The following is a 6,349-nucleotide window of genomic DNA, read 5'->3' on the forward strand; positions in this document are numbered from 1 at the left end:
CCAAAAAAGAATGCAATTAAGAAAATAAGCAAGAGGAAGTACCAAGGGAAAATAGGGAACAACATTCTGCCTCTAAAGACCTAGATTCAATATTCAGAAATAGGAAGAGAGATTCGTGGACATTCTGTCTTGAACCCTTAGACGTACCCACACACTAACCAGGGTGTGAGTTTGTCTCATGTAGAATACTCTGCTCAGTTCACTGAACTGATCAGAGTATGATACTCTTCTCTTTGAGTAGTTCTCCTCATTGCAATTTGACCGTGATATCTGGTCCTGTTGGAGGGAAATGAGAGGTCAAAGGGCAAAACAACTGATTGAAAATGCCAAAGTGGAAAATGCTTATGATTAATGAAACAGAAGTAGAGATTGATGATTAATGATTAAAAAGAATTTAATATATATGAACAAAGAAAAGAAACTACTAATGATTTAGACATGATGGCACATGCCTGTAATCACAATACTTATGAGGTTAAGACAAATGATCACTATTCTGATTCAATCATGAGCTACAATCAAATCCGTGGCAAAAGAGAAAACAAACTGTAGAATTTCCACACTTAGAGTGGTTATAATACTATGCCTAACACTTGTGGAAGCCTAACCCAGACAAAATTTCAACATAAAGAGAGAAGTTGGGCTTTAAGTTAACCTCTCCAAAAGAAGAGTTATTATCAAGTTGCACTTGCCAGGAGTAAAAGGGTCAATCCTCTCTAAAGGTGTTGCCACTTCCTGATAAATTAACAACACTCTAGTGGTATGCTACTCATACAGGAAAATTTGGATAGCACAAACTAGCCTAGATTAGGAAAACTAAAACTAACACAAAGTTGGATGGAAAGAAAGTAGAAGATGAATCTGAGGAGAGTTAAATTATGAAGGTAAATATGATAAAAAAAAACATGCATAATATTATAGAATAAAATTGTAAAAAAGAGGGAAGATAAAGTTAAAAACTGAAATGTTAGTCATAGCTTTTATAAATATGTATCAAATAAACTGGTACATGCACATATATTTATGAATAAAGGCTTCGAAGTATAAATTTGTGGAAATACCAAAGAAAGAGTATACTAGTACATACACCTAAAAGTAAGAAATGAAGCAGCTATACAAGGAGACAGAAAATATAGATTTTAATAAATAAGGGCTAAATTAGTATATAGTATTCTAAAAATGGAACAATGTGAAGGCCATTACTATTAAAACAAATGTAATATTTATCACTAGAGAATATACTAGAAATTAGTCTGAGAACTGGATTCACACCTTCCTCTCTCAACAGGCTTGCAGAAAAATCAAAGCTTGCATGATCTAAGGTAATCAGTTGGGATTATCTATTCCCACGCAATCATAGAGATAACCACATAAATTTTGCATAAGATTTAAAGTAGCTACAACATTTTTCATTTAAAAACATTTCTAAATGTTTTGATTTTTCTTTTTCATGCTAGAAATCCAATCCAGAGCTTCACAGTCGTTTCCTAAGTGCTGTACTATTGAGGTGTTCCACAGGCCAAGAGTCTTTCTGGATGTTGTTGGTCTTATTGAATTCAATGACTTCACCTCATATAAATTTGCAAAATACACATGTCACAAGTTATATATGTGAACAAGATAAAAACATGAGAGGAAATATTAAACATTTTTTCACTGGAAAAGATGCAATAAATACAGGGAAAGCAATAAGATAAAAATGGTTTAATAAACAAAACAACCAAAATATGGTAAATATAAACAAACCACAAAAATATGTAAGAAAAATAAGCTTGTTTTTAATGTTTAAAAAGATATTTCACAAAAAGTTTTACAAATGTTCAATAAATACATAAACAGTATTCTACCTTTAATGGTAATATAGAAAATAAAAAGAATGCCAAAAGAATACGAGACCACTAAGAATATTAAAACTTAAGCAATCTGAAACTATTAAGTATTGGAAAGGGGTAAAGGCATGAATAATTCCATACATCATTATGAGATGGACATTTGAATGGTTTATATTAAGAGTTACAATAGATTGTTGGAATTTTAACATTTATTTATTTACTTTACAACCTGATCATAGCCCAATCCCTCCTCACCTCCCAGTCTCTCCCCCTCTTCCTCTCCCACAATCCTCTACTCCATTCTACAGAAAAGGGCAGCCACACTTCCTGTCTTCCTCAGTTCCTCAAGTTGTATCAAGTTGTTCCCTTCCATTGTGACCTGGCAAGGCAGTCCTGCTGGAGGGAAGTAATTGAAAAGCTGACAAGAGAGTCCATGTCAGAGAAAGCCTTTCTCCCCTTAACAGGGGACCCACATAAAGTCTGATCTGTCCGTTGGCTACATTTTTGTGAGTGGCCTAGGTCTCATCCATACAAGGTCCTTGGTTGGTGTTTCAGTCTCAGCAGGAGCCTCTGGGCCCTCGTTAGTCGGATCTGTTGGCTTTCCAGTAAAGCTCCTGTCGCCTTCTGGTCCTTTTCTCCTCCCTTTCTTCCCACTTTCACACAAGACTTCCTATGTACTGCTCAGTGTTTGGCTATAAATCTCAGCAGCAGCAGCTGGGAGCAGCCTCTCAAAGGACAATTTGAATGGACTTCTGTCCGCAAGCACAGCAGAGTATCGGTAACTATGTCAGGAGTTGGGCTTCTCCCATGGAGTGGGTCTTGGGTTGGGAGAGGCATTCGTTGGAAATTCCCTCCATCCCTATTCTATTTTTATTCTTGAACATTTTGTAGGGAGGGTGGATTTTGGGTCAAAGCTTTTTGGGTGGGTTGGTGTTACCCTCCTACTACTTGTGAAGTTAGAGGGTGTCCTCTTTAGTCTCTGTGGCTGCTGCTTTTAGCAATCTCTGCTAGATAGCCTCTCATATCCTCCTGGGAAACTGCTGTAATGTAAGCCTCCAGGTTGTCATATGATGCCCTCACCCATAGTTTCTCTTTTCTCTACTGGCCTTCTGTCCTCTCTCCCCTGCAGTCTCCTCTCTCATATCTCTCTTTGCCTCCTCTCCTACATTATTACCTCTCTTCAAGCACTGCAGCTGTCTATTCAGTTTCCCTTTGTCAGGAGATTTAAGCATCCTCCCTTGGAACTACCATGTTATTTATCTTCCTTGGGTTTCTTCATTGTAGTATGTTTATCCTGTGCTATATGACTAAAATCCACTTATAAATGTATACATATCATATGTGTCTTTTCTGGGTCTGAGTTACCTCAGGATGATCTTTTCTAGTTCCATCTACTTGCCTGTAAATTTCATAGTTTCATTGTTTTTGTTTGCTGTTTGTTTTTCTTTTTTCTTTTTCTTTTTAGTTTTTCTATCTTTCACAGTTTTATTTTTACACACACACACAAACTCACACACACACCTCACTCTAGTAAGAAGAACCATGGCACAATAGGGAATTATATACATGTTACATTTTTAGGGTTTTGGCTACTTGTTAAGTGGAGACTGGGGACTGACTTTCACACTATCTCTGGTGCCTCATATTTGGCCATGTCCCCTAGTTGGGGAGGCCCAATGGCACTCGGAGGAAGGCACTACCAAGAAGAGACTTTATACACTAGCATCATATTCAGGGGGTAGAGGTCCCCCTCAGTCACAGTCAAAGGGAAGGGGAATGGGGTGAAAGCGAGAGGGAGGGAGGAATGGGAGGATGTATGGGATGGGATAGCAATTGAGATGTAATATGAATTATTTTATTTTTCAATAAAAATGTGTTAAAAAAAGGAAGTTGTCTCCTGTATGCCAATGAGTTTAAGGCTCATTTTCATATTTTCTTCTGATACACTAAACTACCAATTTAGCATAGTTGGTTTTATGAAGAGGTTTTTGAACGAATTGGACATGAGTTTTGAGCAGAGTGATAACTATGCATTTTTCTACATGTAGACTTGCAGTTAGGTAAGCACCACTTGTTGAAGATGCTGCTTTTCAACATTGTAAGATTTTGGTCCTTTGTCAAAAATCAAGTGTCCATAGGTGTGTGGGTTTATTTCTAGGTCTTCGATTTGATTCCATTGATCAAATAGTTTATTTCTATGTGAGTACCATGCAGTTTTTTTTCAGTCACTGTGGCATCCAGTTTCTATTCACAAAGGAAAAGCTCCAGTCCATCTTCTAATTTTTTTTTAAAAAGTTCCTGACATTAGAGAACTAAACTGAAATGTATTAATATTCCACTCTTACATTTCCATGACAAACAAAAATTCATGAGCCAAAAAAAAAGGAAAAAAAGGGAGAAGATTATAATACTAAATATGGATTTCAGCATAACTGCTGAACAGAGAAAGGAATTAAAACACTTTAATTAAAATTATGAGTGGATGATAAAGTGTGTAGAAACTGAAAATTTACAAACTATTTAAAACCTGGGATCGCTGACTGTTGAGAAACTGCACAGATGGATCATGGGTGGTGGTGAACAGCAAAGAGGGTTATGGGTGAGTCTGCACTGTTCTAGGGGCTCCCCATGCCACCTGTCTCCGAGGAAAGCCTGACATTGATCAGATACTGAGCCAGGCTAATGCCGGCAGCAGATCCGGTGATGGTGACCTGAGGATCAGTAGACCCTTCCACTGGGTTTGCAATTTTGATCTGCGTCCCAGACATCTGACGGATCTCATTGATTTTAGCGCCCTGACATTCAATTATGCAGCCAATCAAATCATTTGGAATGGTGTGTTCATGAGAAGTCATTTGAGCAGATGCATCCAAACCTGCCCAATAGCCTTTCACCTCTGGAGAGCTGGATTCAATGCCACTGAATCCGGCGTTGCCATGGATCATGGGAAAATGGGCTGTTGCATTGCCAACTGGTGCAGCTTGGTCAAATCTGGCTGTGGAATGGCGTACTGTCCTTGAATGGTGTAGGCCTGACCACCTGCAAAGATGACTGGAGAACTGGAGGGCTTGGGCCGGTATGGGATGGTCACGCCCTTCGGGGGGGGGCACTGGGAGAGAGTCTCCAACATGACAATGCAGATCTGTTTGACACACTCAATGATGGACTGCGGAATGCCAGCAATAGAGATTGCTCGCTCAGTTGAGTTGGGGAGCATCTCCCCTGCCACCTGGACCTGAGCCCCTGTACTCTCTCTTATTTCCTTGATCTTGCAACCACCTTTTCCGATGAGGGAGCCACACTGACTAGCAGGGACCACCAGCCGTAGGGTCACAGGGGTCGACTGGCAGCTGTGCTATTGGTCATAGAGCTGCTTATGTCCTCTTCCAGCTTGTCAATGAACATAGCAAAGGCTTTGAAGATGGCATTTGTCGGTCCAGACAAAGTGATAATTCTTTCAGGACAGTTCCCTTCTGAGATGTTGATACGTGCACCACTCTCCTCACGCATCTTCTTAACAGATTCTCCTTTCTTCCCGATGATGCTGCCAACTTCCTTTCCATGCATAAGTAGTCTGATGGTGAGAGTGACATTTAATCCACCTTCAATCACACCGGTGTCCATTTCTAGCAGTTACAGGGAACTGGACTTTGAGTGGTCAAGTCTTTGGTCACTGGAGGGCACGAGTCGACTGAGGGGAAAAGGGGAGCGGGCAGGAAGGGGAAGGGCAGGAGGCCGGGGGGGCCGGGGCAGAACAATGGGGCGGGCAGGAAGGCGAGGGGGGCCCCCGCTGGCGGGTGGAAGAGGGGGGTGGAGGAGGAGGAAGGGGGGAGAGAGACCCCGGGGCGGGTGGAGGGCAGCGGAGGGCAGGCGGGCGGGAGAGCTACCATGCAGTTTTTATTACTATTCTTCTGTAGTATAGCTGGAACTCAGGAATGGAGATAACTCCAGAAGTTTTATCATCATATAGAATTGTTTTACCTATAGAGTGGGTGTTTAATTTAAGTAGAGTCAATGTTTTGAAGTAGGAGTTATGCCTGATTTTAAGTGTGGTGCTGGAGACTAAACGCTGGTCCTCTAGCAGAGTAACCAGTTTTTGAAACCACTGAGAAATCTCTTCTGCATATGCACTTTCCCTTTTCATCTTTCTTATTTTGCCTGTGTTTATTATGTAAAGGGTGGAAATGATTAATTTCAGGGTAGAGATCACTATATTCCTCTGTTTCATATTGGTGGATGCATCCTCTACCCAGGTCTCCTCTACTATCCATGTTTTCTCTAAAACCATGTGGAGTAAATTTGTGACAAGATTACCGTGGGAATTTCTAGTGGTCCAGGGCCTCACTGTTGATATATCAATTGGAGGGTCCTAATGAGGCAGTTAGGAGGACTTCAAGACTCTGCATCACCTGTGATGACTACAGTCTCTGGTAGAAAGTGGGCCTTTGGTCAGGTGAGTCTCAGAGACTGGTTAAGAGAAGATTTAAAAATTAGAAGTTTATTTTTGTAAGTGAAGT

General features: G+C 40.5%; 1 pseudogene across 1 annotated transcript; it reads right to left on the reverse strand.

The window, feature by feature from the left end:
* Positions 1 to 4,068: 4,068 nt before the first annotated feature.
* LOC311592607 (poly(rC)-binding protein 2-like) lies at positions 4,069 to 5,568 on the reverse strand (annotated as a pseudogene). The gene has a single exon. The product of its transcript is annotated as a poly(rC)-binding protein 2-like (transcript).
* Positions 5,569 to 6,349: the final 781 nt, after the last annotated feature.

The sequence above is a fragment of the Acomys minous genome (assembly GCF_964271855.1).
Source record: "Acomys minous genome assembly, chromosome: 2".
Taxonomy (NCBI): domain Eukaryota; kingdom Metazoa; phylum Chordata; class Mammalia; order Rodentia; family Muridae; genus Acomys; species Acomys minous.